Source organism: Lynx canadensis, chromosome B3 (assembly GCF_007474595.2).
Source record: "Lynx canadensis isolate LIC74 chromosome B3, mLynCan4.pri.v2, whole genome shotgun sequence".
NCBI lineage: Eukaryota > Metazoa > Chordata > Mammalia > Carnivora > Felidae > Lynx > Lynx canadensis.
The window spans coordinates 77,352,169-77,372,923 of record NC_044308.2 but is presented as its reverse complement, the minus strand read 5'-3'; positions in this window follow the sequence as shown (position 1 = coordinate 77,372,923).

Below are 20,755 nucleotides of genomic sequence, written 5' to 3'. Positions count from 1 at the left end.
TGTTTTGTTTTTGTTTTTGTTTTATTGCGATGTTTTCTTTCTTTTAGGTCACACAAATGATTTTACTGGCCTCCCTTTGTGTATCTGTAGACTTCATCCTCCTTGCACAGAAAGAGGAGTTAAGATGGCAGAGAAGTAGGAGGATCCTGGGCTTCCCTTGTCCCTCAAACACAGTTCTAATGTGGTAAGACAGCTTGGAATATCCAGGAAATCGATCTGTGGAGTGGCAGAAGGATCTTCACAGTTGGAGGGAGACAGCATGGCAGGTGCAAGGTGTGTGGAAGTGAACACAGTGAGATAAAACTGGCAATTCCGTGGAGTGGAGGGAACCCTTTCCATGGAAAGACAAAAAGGAGAGAGAGAAGTTGAAAAAGTGTGGCATCAAGTTCACACAAGAGGAAAACCTCTCTGGAGCACAGACTGGGGAGCAAGAAGTAGTGACCGTCACAGGGTTTTTTTATGAACAGAGTGTGGAGCTCAAACTCTGAGGTTTTGGAAGTATGTCACTTTCTCTGGAGTGGAGCTGTGGTGCACACTCCTGGGGAGGGGAGAGGTGGCCACAGAGTGCATAGGTGTAGTGTAGGGAGCTCCAGGGTGCATTGGGAGAGAACATTCCCCTTCCTGGAAAACTTTTGGAAGAGGGCATATTACCTCCCCAAGGAGAAAAGACCTTACAGGCACCAGCCAAAGGCCTTTCATCAACAGGGGACAGAAGCGCACCCAGAGGGAATATAACCTTTGCTGCTTTTTGCAGTGCACTGTGCAGGCATGGGACTGTTTTTCAGAGACAGAGGGCTTCAGACACTGTGGAGAGGCTCTACTCCGGAGGAGGAGGGCAGATCCACACAGTACCAGGTCCTTTAAGACCACGGGCTTGGAATCCCAGCTCAGCGTGAAGGAAAAAATGCAGGAGAATTGTGGCGCAGGGCGAGTTGACTGTCCTCACTTTACCACGTGGACTTCCTGAGAGTGACTAGGAATAAAAGGTCCTTAACCTACAAGGATAGACACATAAGGTTAGCAGCAGACTTAAAACCTGGCAGGCGAGAAGGGAGTGGCAGTCAATTTTCAATGAGCTGAATGGTAAAAATATGCTGAATTCTTTATCCAGAAAGGTTGTCTTTCACAATAGAAGGAGAGATAAAAGAGTTTCCCAGACAAATAAAAATTAAAGGAGTTCATGACCACTAAACCAGCCCTGCAAGAAATTTTAAGGGGAACTCTCTGAGAGGAAAAAAACAAGGGAGACCAAAGCAACAAAGACCCCAAAAGACTAGGGAACATCATAGGAAACACCAACTCTAGGAGTAACACAATAGCACTAAATTCCTATCTTTCAACAATTACTCTGAATGTAAATGGATAAAACACTTCAATCAAAAGGCATAGGGTATCAGAATGAATAAAAAGTCAAGATCCATCTATGTGCTGCCTACAAGAGCCTCATTTTACACTTAACGATACCTGCAGATTAAAAGTGAGAATATGGAGAATCATCTATCATGCTAATGGATATCAAAAGAAACTCAGAGTAGCCATATTTAGACAAACTAGATTTTTAAGAACTGTAACAAGAGATGAAGAAGGACATTATATCATTATTAAGGGGTCTATCCATCAAGAAAATCTAACAATTGTAAATATTTATGTGCCCACCTTGGGAACACTAAAATATATAAATCAATTAATAACAAACATAAAGAAACTCATTGACAGTAATATAATAACAATAGGGGACTTTAATATCTCACTTACTGCAATGGACAAATTAAGCAGAAAAACAACAATGAAAAAATGGCTTTGAAAGACACACTGGACTAGATGGACTTAACAGATATATTCAGAATGTTTCATTCTAAAGCAGCAGAATATACATTCTTCTCAAGTGTACATGGAATATTCTCCAGAAAGTGGAATATTCTCCAGAAAAGATCACATACTGGGTCAAAAATCAGCCCTCAACTGGTACAAAAAGATCTGGATCATACTGTGCATATTTCCAGATCACTATGAAACTATGAAACTTGAAATCAACCACAAGAAAAAATCAAGAATACCCTCAAATACATGGAGGTTAAAGAACATACTACTGAAGAATGAATGGGTTAACCAGGAAATTAAAGAAGAAATTAAAAAAATAAATGGAAGCTAATGAAATGAAGTCCACGCTTTGGGGTGCAGCAAAGGTAATCATAACAGAAAAATTACATTGCACATTGCAAGTCAGGCCTATCTCAAGAAGCAAGAAAGTTTTCAAATGTACAACCTAAACTTACACCAAGAGGAGCTACAAAAAGAGCAGCAAATAAAGCCCAAAGCCAGCAGAAGAAGGGAAATAATAAAGATTAGAACAGAAATAAATGATATAGAAATAAACAATCAAACAAACAAAAAATCCAGTAGATCAATGAAACAAAATGCCGGTACTTTGAAAGTATAAACAAAATTGATAAACCCCTTGTCAGACTTCTCAAAAAGAAAAGAAGGAGGACCCAAATAGGTAAAATCACAAATGCAAGAGGACAATACCATAGACACACAAACAATACCATAAAAACACAAACAATTATAAGAGAATACTATGAAACATTATATGCCAACAAAGTGGGCAATCTGGAAGAAATGGACAAATTCCTAGAAATTCATGTACTACCAAAACTGAAACTGAAAGAAATAGAAAAATTGAACAGATCCATAACCGGGAAAGCAACTGAACCGGTTATCAAAAATCTCCCAACAAACAAGAGTCCTGGGCCAGACTCCATGGCTTCCCAGGAGAATTCTACCAGGCATTTAAAGAAGAGTTAATACCTATTCTCAAACTGTTCCAAAAAGTGAAATGGAATGAAAGATTCCAAACTCATTCTATGAAGCCAGCATTTCCTTGATTCCCAAATCAGACAAAGACCCCACTAAAAAGGAGAATTACAGGCCAATATCCCTGATGAATCTGGATGCAAAAATTCTCAACAAGATACCAGCAAATCGAATTCAAAAGTATATTAAAGAATTATTAACCATGACCAAGTGGGATTTATTCTTGGGCTGCAGGGCTGGTTCAATATTCACAAATCAATCACTGTGATACTTCACATTAATAAAAGAAAGGATAAGAACCATACTATCCTGTCAATAGATGAAGAAAAAGCATTTGACAACCTACAGTATCCTTTATTAATAAAAACCATCAAGAAAGTAGGGATAGAGACACTGCGTGGCTGAGTTGGTTAAGCTTCTGACTTTGGTTCAAATCATGATCTCATGGCTCATGAGTTCAAGCCCCACATTAAGGCCCTGTGCTGACAGCTTGGAGCCTGAAGCCTGCTTTGGATTCCATGTCTCTGTCTCTCTCTCTCTGCCTCTCTGCCCTCCCCTTGTCTCTCTCTCCCTCTCTGTCTCTGTCTCTGTCTCTCTCTCTCTCTCTCAAAAAAATAAATAAGCATTAAAAATAAAAAATAAAAAAAAGAAGGTCATACCTCAACATCATTAAGGCCTACAAAAGACCCACAGCTAATATCTTCAATGGGGAAAACTGAGAGCGTTCCCCCTAAGGTCAGGGACACAAGAGGGATGTCTACTCTTTCCACTTTTGTTCAACACAGTACTGGAAGTCCTAGCTTCAGCAATCAGACAAAAAATAAATAAATAAAAGGCATACAAATTGGCAAGGAAAAAGTCAAATTTTCACTCTTCGCAGATAACATGATACTCTACGTGGAAAACCCAAAAGACTCCACCAAAAACTTCTAGAACTAATACATGAATTCAGCAAAGTTGCAGGATATAAAATCAACATACAGATGGGTTAACTGGGTAATGGGCATTATAGAAGGCACCTTTGGGATGAGCACTGGGTATTATATGGAAATGATGAATCACTGGGGTCTACTCTTGAAACTAATATGACACTGTATCACTGTATGTTAACTGACTTGAACTAAAAAAAAAAAAAGAATACTCTTGCACATCATGAAACAATCTCCCTTGTACAACCCCTGAGCAGTGAGATAATGTTTGTGGCTAGCACTGAGTCTGCACGCAATCAACGAATATTGCAGGCCACTGCACTCCCTTTGCTGATTACCCTAACCACTTTATCTTTTAAAATTTTTTTTTATTATGTATTTTTGAGAGAGAGAGAAGGAGAGAAAGCACAAGCAGGGGAGGGGTAGAGAGAGATGGAGACACAGAATCCAAAGCAGGCTCCAGGCTCTGAGCTGTCAGCACAGAGCCTGATGTGGGGCTCAAACCCACAAACCATGAGATCATGACCTGAGCCAAAGTCGGGAGCTTAAGTGACTGAGCCACTCAGGTACCCATGCTCTAACTCCTTTAAAAACCCCTGGGCTAGACAGAAGCCTTGGAAATGGAAATGGGTTTTGGACAAGAATCTCCCTTCTCCCCAGGTGGCCAGCCTCCTGAAAAATGTTCAAATTCCTTTCCAATCAAAATCAAAACTTGTGTCTTGAGTAATGATCCTTTAAGCGACCAGGAGCCAATCTCGGGTTCAGTAGCAGTCCCAAAGTGCTTCATCCCTTCTACAACATCTACATACTCTTATACTTTGCTACAAACCACATTTGCCATCCAAGCACTCAGTCTTGGCAATGCAGATGAAAAACGGCACAGTTTATGTTGGGTCCAGTATTTTCCATGGACCAGATGCCAGCACCCCTATGCTTCCGGATGAAGTTCTCATGATCCAATTTTCCTTATAGATGGACTTGCCACCAGTGCCACTGGATCATGGGAAGTCACTACCCTAGCACATAAATCCCAGAATAATACTGTGAAATTAGGAATCCTTATAACCTTTCTTCCTGGGGTTCAGAGCACAAGTTGTCTGCTCTCTTTGGAATTCTGACTTCAAACAGCTCAAAGGAGACATGGCCCAAAGGCTCATTGTTGATGATTTTGGGGAAGAACACGATGGGATTGACCAAGGTTAGGTGACCTGGTGGTTGTGGTTGTGCCTCCTGGGGTGGCAGGAGGATTAGCAAAGCCCAAAGCAGGTAAAGAACTCTTCTTTCAACTTTTCCTTCCATGTGTTCTATCACATATTCCAGAATAGTATCCTTCGTGTATCCTCTGGCATTAATATTCTCTTTCCCCTAAGACATAAAAAGGAAGACTAACAAGTACATTCTGATCATATTTTAACAGCTCAATGTTTTATTTAATTTTTTTAATGTTTATTTTTCTTTTGAGAGAGACAAAGACAGAATGTGAGTGGGTTGGGGCAGAGAGAGAGGGAGGCACAGAATCCAAAGCAGGTTCCAGGCTCCGAGCTGTCAGCCCAGAGTCTGATGTGGGGCTCGAACTCACGAGCTGTGAGATCATGACCTGAGCCGAAGTCGGATGCTCAACTGACTGAGCCACCCATGAGCACCCAACAGCTCAATGTTCTAATTCTCAATATATTTTATTTATTTATCATGAATGCCATGGTAAAACAAATAAACAAACAAACAAAAAAAACAGCTTCTTTTCTTTTCTCCACTTCTCCTTAGGTATATATTTCCCCAGCTTCATTTGCAGGTATGTGTAGCCACATACAAGACTTGAGTACTATACAGAAATGGTAAGGTGTGTAACTTTGTCTATAACTTTAAAGATATAGACCATAAAGCCATTCGCTTTCCTCTTTGCTATTCTTCCTCTGTCAAGGTAGGGTAGAAATTCTCATGTTGGCCTTTGAGACCACACATTTAGAGAAGCAAAGACTCTATAGTCTGCATTCCTGAATGACTATGTAGGACCCTTTCTGTTGATCTAAAACATCTATCTTTGGGCAGTTACACCACAAATCATAAAAGTCTATTCTGCTTGGCTCATTATCCACTTTATGGGCTATATGTTTCAATAAGTAGATTATGTCACTTTACCTAATCACGTCCCCATAAAAGATAGTTTATACATGGTAGAATTTCAGACACCCACACTCATAGGTTACAGAAAGAAGAAATTTTAAATTCATCCTTGATACTTTTCCATACTAGTATGAAAAATGTTACTTCATTTTTTAAGGCTGCACAATATTTTATTTTGCCATATTTTATTTCACTAGTTTTCCATCGACAGAACATATATTTCATTCTATTACACATTTAAATGCATGCAGTGCTTACTGAAAGTCATTTTATACCATAATCCCTGATTAATTTTATTTATATTACAGAACATGGCTGAATTTTAACATTTTTATTTTGTTTTCCAGGAATGCTTGGGTGCTACCATCTTCAAGGGCTTTATGTATTTGCAACTTTCTGTATTTTTATACTTAAATGAGAATTTGGCTGCCCTCCTCCCTCCACCCAAAGAAATACTTGGTTCATGCTCATTTTCCCTTCAGATATATAAGCTCCTTGGTCATCTTATATAGAATGGTGTAGTGTTGAACATTAAGACAAACCAGATATTTTCTTCTTTTTTTGTACCTAGTCTTTGCCTGAATACTCATAGGATTTTTTTATCTTGGTAATAAAGCAGAGATCCCCAAATTTCAATAGAATTCAATTTTTTACTCTTTTTGGTTCAATAATATACAAGGATATCAGTTAAAATATAGAGCATTCTATCTTTTCTTGAATAAATATGTCATTTGATCTGGAGATTCAGATTTTTATGTAGGGACTATATTACTCTATTATATAGTTAATAATTTTAGTTACATCAATTATGCCTAAATTGTAACCCTTTTCCTAAATTTTATACATCACCATCTCTTGGGGTACATGTATTTATTTGTTTATCTGTCTAGGTTTTATCTACTGCAAATTATATAATTTTTCACCCTTGACATCCATTTCCCTAACTCAGTTGTAAGGTGTATCTTTTCTAATCCTTACTGATTCTAATTTGTTTCATTTATTTTATGTCTTTATTTAAACCTTAGGTATCTTTTACTCAAGTGAAAATGCATTTATTATTTGCTATTATCATATTCTTTCTTAAATTTCTGAATGATTTTTCATTGCCTTTATTTTCTTGTCATATTCTCTATTTTATGATAGAGGGTAGTATTTATCTGGTTCTTACAGAACACCATGCATAATATTTTTACCATTTACCTACCTTTTATCCATTGTATTTATTTTGCCCACTATCAATCAATATGCATGTTTTATGGTGTGGTGTCCTTATTGTTAATATTTAGATAAGCAAGTTCTATCAGGAGCAATGATTTGCCTAAGGATAATATGATAAAAGGAAATTGGGGGAATAAACTGGAGACAAAAAGAAATAAGCAAGATACTTCTACTAAACCATGAAACTGTAAACTGTGTTTAGTTACTGTGTAACTAAAGAACATCTCAAAAAGGTCATCTTTTTTTTTTTTTTTTTTTTCTGTAGCACTATCCTTAATCACTGTAATGGCCTACCATTAATACAGGATTAGAAAAAGATGTGTAGTAGTCTAAATATGTGGAACTGTTTCTTTTAAATACACTTACATTTCACAAGGCCCTAAGCCCTCATATAAATCCTCATATAACATACCTGAAAAATCTACCCCATCAATTCTTTTTTTTAATTTTTTTTAACATTTATTTATTTTTGAGACAGAGAGAGACAGAGCATGAACAGGGGAGGGGCAGAGAGAGGGAGACACAGAATCGGAAACAGGCTCCAGGCTCTGAGCAGTCAGCACAGAGCCTGACGCGGGGCTCGAACTCACGGACCGCGAGATCGTGACCTGAGCCGAAGTTGGACACTTAACTGACTGAGCCACCCAGGCGCCCCAAACCCATCAATTCTTTAGACATGCCCTGTCTAATCATTCAAGAAGTATACCTTGATTTTTAAGCAGTTTACCTAGAAGACAAGAAGAGCAACATTCAGTAATAGTAAAGAAGACAGGAAAAATATGTTTTTGGAAATAACAAAGGGAAAAAGGTTTGAGTAAGAATTTGGGACAAACAAAAATTTTCCAAGTTGAAAGCTAACTCAAGAAGAGAATTCAACAAGAGAAATCAGAAACACTAGAGTCATTAAAAATCTTTTTATGTTCCAGAAACATATGTGAAGATCACAAAGTACAAAAGGATGGCAAAGTATGTCAAGTATGGGAATAAGATATGAGAGAGATTATATAGAACTTCTTGGACTAAGCTAAATAATTTGATGTTATCTTTTATGGCACAGATAAATATGTAAGTATAAGCCTGGCTAATAGACACACCTCTGATTTTGAGAGGGTGTATTGGTTTTTAAGAAGAAATCTGGCAATATAGGGGCACCTGGGTGGCTCAGTTGGTTAAGCATCCAACTTCAGCTCAGGTCATGATCTCACAGTCTGTGAACTCGAGCCCCACATCGGGCACTGTACTGACAGCTCAGAGCCTGGAACCTGCTTCAGATTCTATCTCCATCACACTCTCTCCCTTTTCCCCACTCACACTCTGTCTCTCGCTGTCTCTCAAAAACGAATAAACATTAAAAAATTTAGAAAAAAAAAGATATCTGGCAATACAGTAAATGGTAAGCCAGTATGAAAAGAGATTATTGATAGACAAGACCTAATAATTTTCTTGATATATTCCAAGTACAGGTTAATTAGTGGTGATTTAAACACTGGCAGTATAGTACAGAAGAAAACCTTTATTCAAGAGCAAGTTCATTAATAAATTTAATAAAATGACTATAAAAATGTTAATGAAACTGGGTTAGGATGAAAAAAAAGGAGGGGGAAGTAAATAGTAATATAATTTGTTAACAAGATAATTTACATATATTACATAATATCTTGTGAGGGTAAGTCATGAATTCAATAAAATAGTTTGAGTTACAATAATTCTAAATGAGAATTCTATATGGAAATAGTGGTATGAACTTTCATTAATGGCATTCTGAAATTTAGAAAAAGAGATACCAATTTGAGAGTGCTCATTTCATCTGCAGGTAGGGGAGAATGACCCACAAAAGCAAGAACTGTCAAAAATTTAGTAGCACAATCATGTGCTATCAGAAGAAATGAACTGCTGAAGCCAATGTCGAACATATTGTAAAATCAGCATATTGACAACATCATCGAATACTGCAGAGATAAAATATGGTAAACATTTCCTATAAATCAACTAGTATAATTTTGTATAAGCTGATATTGAAAATAATTTTTAAAAATACTGAATAAAATAGTTTGAGTAATAGCCAGGCAAAAATGCCTTAAAAAATGTGTGCCACTGAGAAATTTGAGAAAGCTGAAAACCACTAGCACAAAATGTTATTTCAAGATGATATGTGGTAAAGGAAATAAGGATTTTCAAAGGAAATGGACAATGATAGTCTTCTTCCAGGTCAATTTGTTGTTTTCATTATGAAAAAATGTTTATACACAACAATTGGCACAAAGACAGTAGAGAGAACTAAGGATCAAAGACAGAAAGAAGGACAGCAACACAGGAAAAGGAGAGAGAACAGAGAGAAAGAAAGACAGTGAATGAATAATGAAGGTAATTAGGGGTGTAAGATTCCTGATGAATATTTGTAGGAAGCAGAAGTAAAGAAAAGAGGAGTTTTGAAAAACAAGAGATATTACAGCCTCTATGACCAAATGGAAAAGTGGAATAGATTAGTAGATTAGGGACTAAAGGAGATGGAAGGTTTGGATTTTTTTCTGACATTATTTTTAATCTCTAAAATATTAGGTACAAATATTGTCTTTGTAAGAGTGACACAGTGTTTCCCCATAGTTAAAAATGGTGTCTATGTGTTTTGCAGAATCTATGGCACCACAAACAGCTTTATGACTTTGCTTAGATACCAGGTATATCTGGAAAGTATGACTTTAATAGCTCCAGTCTTCAAGTCTTGTGCACTTCTTCTCTAGCAATGTCAATTGATGTTAAAACAATGAAGGTGAAAATGGGTAATATTTTTCATCCAATACTTAGACTACTTAGAATTTAAGAATAAACATCAAGTTGAGAGAGTTGATTGTCTTGGGGAAAAATGTTGTTGGTATTAAGTTTGGAATCCAGTTTTGGAAGGTTTGTACTCTGAAAGCTATTACTCCACTTGAAAATCACAGTGTATAAATTCTTGCATAAATCCATCTTTCCATTTTGAAACAACTTAGCCTTTTTGTCTATACCTCTCACTTTGCTCTATACCATTTGCTCAGTGGTTGAGTTTGAATTACTTTATGTCCCCTACAGAGTTACTGGTATTGTCACACTTCATTATAATTATGCCACGACATTCATATCTTTAAACCCCCTCATAATCTCTACACCACTTCCACTTGTATTGCAACCTACCTTCCAGTTGGATGTGCATGTTCTGAAACCGGGATTTTAGACTTTAATCAATTGAACCATATACCAGTCAAAAATTATTTTGGATACTAAAGCCAAATTTTCACTAAAATATTATGATGTGCCTTGTCCGTTTTATTAATGTATTATAAGAATTAATTAGTAATAAGTTTTCAATTCCCTTGTCTTGGCTTTATGCAGTTTGTAAGTGATTTCACAGCTTCTAGATAATTAATTCTGCTACTATCCTTTGATCTTTAATCAACATTTCACATTTCTCTGTTTATTTCTAATGGTACCCTGCAGCTTTTAAATTTACTCTATTCCCACTTTATTTTTAAGGCCTAAAAAGAAAGCTTAATTTCCAAGGTGTAAGAAGAGGAACAAAACACCTATGCCTCAAATCCAACAGCAAAAAATGAAATAAAATAATAATGATAATAAATACATACATACATACCGACATACATAAAATAATTAAGGAAAATACAAAAAATAAAAACAAAATACCTTCTCCCAAGTCCTTAGAATCCCATTCATTGCTTTTACTGAAGTTTTCTAATATTACTTTTATCTTAAGTTTTACTATAATTCTATAAAATTTACAAATGGTAAAAAATTTAAGATCTTAAAATAATAAATATATCAATATACCTTTAGTATTAAAATATGTGAAAAAAGCTATGAATCCTAAAATATATGAGATAATCTGAAGCACATTTTTACCTCAATACAAAGATCCATAAAGCATACATAATGTCCCTACATCCCTAATTAGTGCTATATTGTGGTACTGATTTTCAATGTAAAAGATGACAATAAAAAACTTAGTTTTCTGCTGCAAATAACTGATAATTGACACAGATGAAAACAAACGTTTTCTAAAGGAATACACAAAAAATGTATATGAATTGAAAGTTTTTTGAAAACTGGGTGATATGACTCTATCGGTAGAAACTGCAGTACGTTATAGTTATAAATGTAAAATATATTTTGAGTTTAAATATAAGAAGATTCTACTTGCAAAATATTCTACTAAATGGTAAATAAAAGGAGTTGTAGTGTTGACAAAATCTAATTGTAAAAAATCTTTTTTTTTTTTAATGTTAATTTATTTTTGAGACAGAGAGAGACAGAGCATGAACGGGGGAGGGTCAGAGAGAGGGAGACACAGAATCTGAAACAGGCTCCAGGCTCTGAGCTGTCAGCACAGAGCCCGATGCGGGGCTCGAACTCACGGACCGTGAGATCATGATCTGAGCCGAAGTCGGCCGCTTAACCGACTGAGCCACCCAGGCGCCCTGACAAAATCTAATTGTAAAATTAGATAAATATATTCACTAATTTTCAGAATGCTAAAATGTAGTACCTAATTATAGAATCTATCTAACTAGAGATAGTTCTAAAATACCAAGACTTGGATTAAAAAAAGTGAAGAGTTGAACTAAACCAACTGAATTATCATGGTGTTTTCTAAAAAATCAGTTATAAAAAAGAAAGTCATTTACAAAATAGGTAGAACTATAGAATCAAGTATCAAAATAAAGAATTATGGTAATGACATTAAATTTACAACTGCCCAGACTTACCATAGCATTTTATATAAATTGTACTCGACTTCACCAGTTTTTAGACACTTGGTATTCATATTCCTATTTCTCTCTGTTAAAGAAATAGGCTTTTTAAAGGCTTAAAAAGAACATAGGAAATTTTAACTTAAAATGTTGAATGAAGACTTTCTAGCTGCAATGTACAACTTGCAGAAGTCCAACACTCCACTGGAATGATCAGATTGATAACTGAATATACATATATAGACATAAAGATACAATTAAGACTTGGAGATCTGGTGAGAGACCAAAACCTTAGTGTGCTAAGATCACACACACACAAAAAGGAAATCAAACAAAAAGGAAGTCAATTTTGCCACAAGGAATGTAATCTGCTTTTGGCAAATCTAAGCAAAAGGCTACTATTAAGGGAAAGATGGACCAACAGAGTTTTTTGCAGCCTCACACAACTTGGAAAGCAAGACTTGGAGTTCTGGGCTACAAAAGCACCTGCTACATATGGGGCCAAGCTCCCAAAGAGAACAGAGACTGAGAAACTTGAATCTTTAACTTTTGTGGTTTTTCCCCCCAAACTCTAAATATATAAAGACTAACCTGAGAGATAAGAAACAATCTAAATATAAATGAAACTGAAATCATGAGATTTTCAGCAGTTTCACCATTCTGAAGAGACAAAACAGGAGTTCAGAAAGCAATCCTTGAATATACCACTAAGTCAGCTAGAGACTCTTTAACTGGGAAAAAGTGGTATCAATTAAATTATACAAAGATTACAAGTGAGTCTTGGGCTATAAAAATAAAATAACCAAAATATTCATATTTAATTCGGACATTAAAATAACAAATAATCAATAATAAGTAACTTCAATATCTGTAATGAGGATCCTGACTTCATTTTTCCATGTTTGCTCATTGCTTTTAAGCCTCATCCCTTCTTCCCTTTGTGACCCACCTCAGGGTAACTTGATATGATATTACATGTGGAAAGACCTAAAGAAAAATGGGGATTCAGGATTTCAAGTTTCTCAAATAACCTGACCCAGATGCTTTCATGCCAAATTCCATGGCCCTTATTCTTTCTAATAAGAAGCCCTCTTAGAATATAAAATCTACTTGAGTTGATCTCAAGTTTCTGCTTAGATTCTGTACTTAGAATATAAAATCTACTTGAGTAGAATATAAAATCTACTGGAGTTCGGCTTCCCTTTTTAATTAAGCATCATGTCTCAACCTCTTTCTGCATCCAAGTGCAAGAGATGAGAGCCTCCAAGCTGCCAAAGAGGACTTCTGGCTTTCCAACTTAATCTTAATTGGTGATTAATCAAACTCAGAATTTCATTGTCTTTCTTCAATGCTTTGAGAACACCCAGCAGTAGTGGTCCAATTCTATCATACTTAAAATTAGTCCTTAACCCATACTTCTCTAATACATCAGGCACTGTATAGTGTATTCTCTACTATCTCGTTCAACACTAATGAGAGTTTTGACAATTATATCATTAGCGTATTCCAAGACTTATCAGTTTTCCACCTACTTTCAAAAATAGGTCTCATTGTCAGCCTGCTAGCAGGGATTCCAACTTCAAAAACCCATTTTATTTTTTTTTAATGTTGATTTATTTTGAGAGAAAGAGGGTGGGGGACAAAGAGAGAGAGGTTGAGTGTGAGTGGGGGAGGGGCAGAGAAGAAGGGAGGGAGAGAATCCCAATCAGGCTCCTTGCTGTCAGCACAGAGCCTGATATGGGGCTTGATCCCACCATCCATGAGATCATGACATGAGCCAAAGTTGGATGCTTAACTGACTGAGCCACCCAGGCACTGGTCCCCACCCTTTTTTTCTTTTTTTTTCCAAAGTCAAACACCCATTTTAGAGACTTCTTCCCAGAAATACCTCCATTACTGTGTTAGATGCATTCTCTGGAACAGTCTCTGAGGTAGAGATTTGTAGGACAGAAGTGTGGAGGATGACCTCAGAAACAATATTTGAAGGGATGGAGGGATGCTAAAATGAGTACAGGAAGATGTTCAACAGCAATATGTTGCAAGAGAAGTCCCGGATGATCCACTTCAAACTTTGGAGCTGAGATGGCCCTTAAATTGGTCCCAAAATGAGGTAAAGGGGCTCAATTATTGTACCCCACATGGCATTAGATGCAGGTTGCCTCCATGGAGAATATGTGATCTTAGATGATGCAGCTTCCTTTTTCTGAGAGTAACTGTCTGAAAGGGCCACATATTGGAACTGTCAGCAGCCAAAATTCTTTTTAAAAAATTTTTTTAATGTTTATTTATTTTTGAGACAGAGAGAGACAGAGCATGAATGGGGGAGGGTCAGATAGAGGGAGACACAGAATCTGAAACAGGTTCCAGGTTCTGAGCTGTCAGCATAGAGCCCGACGCGGGGCTTGAACTCACGGACCGTGAGATCATGACCTGAGCTGAAGTCGGCCGCTTAACCGACTGAGCCACCCAGGCACCCCTCAGCAGCCAATATTCTTGACCGCCATAGGAGTAAGTACCTTAAGTTTAAGGGGATTTGGATAACACAACCCAGGATCCATTACATTACAGTTTGCATAATTTCAACTTAAGACAATTTTAAAACAAATAAAACTAACATGTATCAATAGAAATCAAGATAGAAGTTAACTTTAGGAAGATAGTAAGTCAAATAGGGCATGAAAGGAGTTTCTGTGATGCTGATAATGTTCTATTCACAATATGAGTAATTACTATACAGGTAAATTCAATTTATGAAAATCCGTCTATAAATTCATAAATCGTGCAACTTTGTATGCATGCTATATTTCAATAAAAGTTTAGTTTAAAAACAACATGATACTCAGACACATAACTAAAAGGATTATTTTATAATTTAAACTTTGGTTTTACTTTCACCCAAATTTAGGGGCACCTGGGTGGCTCAGTCCGTTGAGCATCCAACTTCAGCCCAGGTCATGATCTCGCATTTTATGAGTTCGAGTCCTACATGGGGCTCTGTGCTGGCAGGTCAGAGTATGGAGCCTGCTCCGGATTCTGTGTCTGCCCTCCCATGCTCATGCTCTGTCTCTCTCTGTCTCTCAATAATAAATAAATGGTTTTTTAAAAAAATTACTTTCACTCAGGTTTGTATTTTGGAATGAGTATATTGTACTCTTTACCTATAATTTAATATTCAATTCTCCATAGTGAAGGTGGCTAATTACTATGATTGGAATATTTTTGAAACAATCAGTTTGATAGGCTATTTGCATAAATGTTTAACTGATGTCTAAAATGTTCCTTACCAAATTATTAAAATAAGAAAAATATCAGAATAACTACAAAAATAACAATGACAACTGCTTGAAGAAGTATACACTCTGGTAGTTAAAAGTTATTTAGCTCAACCACTTTGCCTGAACAAGATTCAGGAGATGAAGTTGACTAAATTAAAGGAAAGACAATATAATGGCTTGGTAATTGCCATGCAAATACCCCATCATTACAGTGTGAATATGTGATTGCTTCTCTCCTTTAAAGAAGATTCTAGTTTACATGGTATTTACTTAGGGACTATTAAATGTAATTATAGGGTACATTTCAGGAGAATGGAAACAAAGTAAAATTTGGTTGTGTACATCTATATACTCTAAGAGTTAATAGTTATTTTCCAAAAATCATTTGTTTGGATGTGAGTGCCCTGCTTATCCTTAATCTTAACCAATTGATAAAGTTATACATTTGCCCCAGAAGAATTTTTTGACATGACATAACTTAATATATTGCATATCTTATTTTGAAATTATAAGAATACTGTAGCCAAGAAATAAAATTAACCAGGGTACTCATGAAATACGTCAATGACAATAATGTCACATGATAATTTTTGTTATAGTTTTTATAATACATAATGAAAAAGACATAAACAGTAAGACTCTACAGCAGATATTCTGTGTTCATGAACTATGTTTCTATTGCCTATTACAGAAACCAGACTACATTTCCCAGCATCCCTTACACATAAATGTGGCTCTGTGACCAAGTTCTGACCAAAAGATTTTCTTTGAAGTTGATGTACAACACTTACAGGGCCGGCCCAGAAAACAACTTACACAAATAATTTCTATAACTTCCCTTCCCCTAACTGCTAGCCAGAGGCAGACAACCCATCACAACTGGGAAGATGGGAAAGAAAAACATGAAAGGAGTCTAAATGCCTAGACAACCAAGTCCAAGGCTATGCAAAGAATGGAAATATCCACACTGTACTTTAGGTGAGAGAGAAAAATTTATATTGTGCTATGTCACTGAAATTCAGAGGTGTGTTTGTTTGTTACAATACTTACTTAACCTAACAATTATTTACCTTAAATAATGCAAAAAAATTAACTGTAATTGATGTGCCACCATTAAAAAACTAAACTATGTGATATTTTTATAGGACAAGAAAAAATACAGACCGAACCCCTCGAGATTTCTGTTACACTGTGTTAAACTTCCATCTGCCATAACCTGGAAAGCAAGTCATATACATGAGACTATTACTCTAGAGAAAGTGACTGAGAAAGTGATTGGGAAAAGAATAAAAAATGTGTGTTGGTTATTATTGGCTGCCTTTAGCAAAGTGTTTCTAAAAAGATGATGTTAAAAAATTTAAAAACCATTGGAGAATTTCCAGAGATCAAATCCTTTCAGGACTGGAAAGACAACTATTTTGGATTCTCCTCTAGAAAGTGCTAAGTATGGAGGAAAGAAAAAGTGAACAAAAATGATTCAGGGAAATTAAAATGGGTAAAAAAGTGAAATAGTTGAAAAAACATAACAAAGTGAGCAAGTTAAGAAAATCAAAGTATTTAAGAACTTTAGGAAAGAACTTTGGGTTTGCTTATTATCCCATGGAACTAATGGAACTCAGATCAGAAGCTTTGCAAGTTTTGATGGGAATTATAGCCAAAAGAAAAAAAAAAAGACTCTACTGAAACTAATATAAATTGTATGCCAAATGCACTTCAATAATTTTTTAAAACAAAAAACAAAAAAACAAAAAAAATGTAAGACTCTCATCTAAAATGCCTGTGGTTTTTCAAACCTAAACAAACAACAAAAAACCTAAACAGCAAGTAAACTGCAAGCACATCTCAACCCCAATCAGAACATACTCTCCTTTGTTCATGTAAGATATGATCACTGAGGACAGTAAGAAAGGACCCAAAAATGGTGGAGCCAAAGCCCTCAGAGAATGATTGATAGAGTAGGGATATTTCTCCCAGAAGTCAAAATCAGAGTCTAATCAATGAATTTTCCCTACAAACCTCTATTGCAATGTGAGCCTCCATTAAGCATGTCTACCAGGACATCAAACATTAAAACGTATCTGTAATGCTTTGTCTTTAAATTTCCATACTTTCTTTCTTTCTCTTTTTTTTTTTCTTCCACCACCATGTATTTGATGGATTATGGGCTGATAACTTGTTTTGTTTCTGGTTCAGTGACTGCTGGACCTGCTGAAGCTATCACCAGAAAAGCTCTAAGGTAGACAGAATGAGAGAGGATATTGGACTGTCTCCCAGGGTATGAACAAAGGATATATCCAATTTCCAGGCGTGATACATAAAATTTTCCTGCATAATCCTCCACACTCTTGTCTTCCTCCATGTGCTGCCTATTACAGATGGTCCAGCAAAGGACAAGACTCTACAGTAAAACCAGAATGTTAAACGAACCTCAAATCCTGAGTGACCAGGATGAATATTGTCATCTAAAATATCTGAGTTTGGGGGTGTCTGGGTGGCTCAATCGGTTGAGCGTCCGACTTTGGCTCAGGTCATGATCTCACCACTCGTGAGTTCAGCCCCACGTCGGGCTCTGTGCTGACAGCTTAGAGCCTGGAGCCTGCTTCTGATTCTGCGTCCTGCTCTATCTCTGCCCCTCCCTCACTCATGCTCTATCTCTCTCTCTCTCTCAAGAATAAATAAAACATTAAATTTAAAAAAATAATAAAAAAAATAAAATATCTGAGTTTGGACTTTTTATAAGAAAAAATTGAACCCATTTCATATTAAGGAAGAGCAGAGGTTTGGGGTTATTATAGATATTATAATTATTATGATAATTCTATGTAACAAAGTGCAATTTTACCCAAAGTTCAAAATCCCAGTAGTAATGATGGTAAAAGTAAGAAAAAAATTACAAAAATAAATAGGGTTTATATATTTGGTAATTCACTTGGGTTCTCCCAGTTTGTTTTTGTATCAGGTAACTAATGAATTGGACTGACCATCAAGGTTTGTTACAGCACTAATAATCTATGATTTTATGACATCATCTCTGGGGTAGAATGGCAGCAACAATCATTTTTTAGAGTTTCATAATTCCATAAACCTGCATGGGTCACCCAAGGTGAAATTTGGTATTTCGATTTCATGCCAAAACCTATGTAATTCATTTTCTGTGAGTCCTAGGCCTCATCACTAGCCAAGATTCAAACCTAGACACTAAATGTTCATGATTAATGTGTTTCTTTTTGGAGTGTTTAAGGCTTTTTCTGCCTGCAATCTAACTTTACTGTTGATTGAATGAATTATCAACACCTCTCTAACAAGATTATGGTTGCTTCACATGCAGGGTCATCTTAATATATGGACCAATTATATCCTAGTAGAATGTATTTTCAGAAAATTACCACCCCCCCCTTGTTTTTCCAAGAAATTGGTCTGTTTCTTGTGTTACTAAAAAGATTTTCCATGACCTAGTTAGTCATGATGACAAGGATGACTTCTCCTCAAAAAATGGTCTTTACTGGCTTTTAGTAGTTGCCTGGCCACTCCCAGTGTCCGACTTTGAGAGAATTCCTTGGTATAATGAGTATACTAGGGATAGTACTACTTAGCAACAAATGGATACAGGTTCTAAAATTGTGTGCAGGCAATAGTCAGGAGGGAGAGTTTCAAGTAAAATTAATAGTCACCTTGTGCTTTTTAAAAAATCAATGTATTATTGAAACGATATTCCTTCAAGGTTGCACAGCTGGTTTAATGCTGATTATGCTTTAAGCCAGAGAGAATAATTAAATAGAACAGAAAATGGTGTAAGGTTATTCATGACAGAAAAGATGCCAAAAACCTAAAACAAAGGCCATTTGCTGATAAAAGAAAGAAGCTAAGATAAATTTAATGAAAAGCTACTAGTTTACAACTTTTTCTTCCCTCATTTAAAGGAGTTAGTTTTGCAAAATATTGTATACACTTAGAGAGTTCTACACTTTAAAAGCAACTCTAGGGGCGCCTGGGTGGCGCAGTCGGTTAAGCGTCCGACTTCAGCCAGGTCACGATCTCGCAGTCCGTGAGTTCGAGCCCCGCGTCAGGTTCTGGGCTGATGGCTCAGAGCCTGGAGCCTGTTTCCGATTCTGTGTCTCCCTCTCTCTCTGCCCCTCCCCCATTCATGCTCTGTCTCTCTCTGTCCCAAAAATAAATAAACGTTGAAAAAAAAATTTATATAAAAGCAACTCTAAACACATTCTTGTTGTTCCCATTTCTATGACTTACATGTAATGAATAGGACATATTAAACCCAATTAAAGTTTAGCTTATGGGCTTTTTTAAACATGTTAATTAAGGGGCACCTGGGTGGCTCAGTCGGTTAAGTGGCCCACTGTGGCTCAGTCGGTTAAGTGGCCGACTTTGGCTCAGGTCATGATCTCGCGGTCCGTGAGTTCGAGCCCCGCATCGGGCTCTGTGCTGACAGCTCAGAGCCTGGAGCCTGTTTCAGATTCTGTGTCTCCCTCTCTCTCTGCCCCTCCCCCGTTCATGCTCTGTCTCTCTTTGTCTCAAAAATAAATAAACGTTAAATTTTTTTAAAAAAATAATAAAAAATAAAAAAATAAACATGTTAATTAAATAAAATATTCTTAAAGAAAAGGACTCTTTGGAGCCTAGATTAAAACATAAAAGTAAAACAAAATTTTAAGAAAAATAATCTTATAATTATTATTTTTTTTTTATTTTTTTTTTTCAACGTTTATTTATTTTTGGGACAGAGAGAGACAGAGCATGAACGGGGGAGGGGCAGAGAGAGAGGGAGACACAGAATGGGAAACAGGCTCCAGGCTCTGAGCCATCAGCCCAGAGCCCGACGCGGGGCTCGAACTCACGGACCGCAAGATCGTGACCTGGCTGAAGTCGGACGCTTAACCGACTGCGCCACCCAGGCGCCCCTCTTATAATTATTTTAATGGGTATTCATGAAATAAACCTGTATTAGATATTTGAGGATATCTATATCTATATAATTAGATAATTTTAGGGAAGTTGGATTTCATTGTAAATACTCCAAAAAAATTATTAGCATTTGATTTTCTTCATCATATACTTGTTAGTGACGTATTGATATCAATCTTTAAAAAAAAATTAACATTGATTTATTATTGAGAAACACAGAGAGACAGAGCATGAGCATGGGAAGAGCAGAGAGAGAGGGAGACATAGAATCTGAAGCAGGCTCCAGGCTCTGAGGAGTCAGCACAGAGCCCGACGCGGGCTTGAACTCACAAACTGCAAGATCATGACCTGAGCCGATGTCAGACGCTTACCAACTGAGCCACCCAGGTGCCCCTTGATATCAATCTTTTAAATACTGATGGTTCCTTAAGCACAAAAATTAAAATTACTCATATATTCACACATCATTTTTAAAAAGCAATATTAAGCTCAGTCATGTTGTAAATTTTTGTTCTCATCTTTGGAGAGTTAACATTATGGTATTTCTCACTTGAAAAGACTTGTTCCATTTATATTAGGTTATTTTAAAGGTAATTCCCTTGCTGACTCCATTTCAAAAATGTATTAGCTTTGTTATTATTGGCTAATGTCTGAGGTCTTTGAACTGTTTCATGCACAGACATATGTGAGTTAAAGGATTTCAGAAACTTTTAAGAGTTAATTTAAATTT